We start from the raw sequence: 284 nt of genomic DNA, 5'->3' as shown, positions 1-284 counted from the left end.
GCTCTGTTCCGCTTCAAATCTCTGCTGCACGACAAGCATGTACTGGTCCGTACGGACAACACTGCGACCGTTGCCGACTGGGAGCATAGACCGACATCAACCACCAAGGTGGTCTATGCTCCCATCGCATGTCGCAACTCGCCCGCCATCTCCTACTCTGGAGTCAGAAGCATCTGAGGTCGCTTCGCGCCGTTCATGTCCCAGGTGAGCTCAATCGTGCAGCCGACGAGCTCTCACGTCAGCCCGCCCTTCCGGGAGAATGGCGACTCCACCCCGAGACAGTA

Source organism: Sinocyclocheilus anshuiensis, unplaced genomic scaffold, assembly GCF_001515605.1.
Source record: "Sinocyclocheilus anshuiensis isolate Anshui unplaced genomic scaffold, SAMN03320099.WGS_v1.1 scaffold1591, whole genome shotgun sequence".
In the NCBI taxonomy this organism is placed as follows: domain Eukaryota; kingdom Metazoa; phylum Chordata; class Actinopteri; order Cypriniformes; family Cyprinidae; genus Sinocyclocheilus; species Sinocyclocheilus anshuiensis.
The sequence above is the reverse complement of the archived record's forward strand: the minus strand, read 5'-3'. Positions refer to the sequence as shown.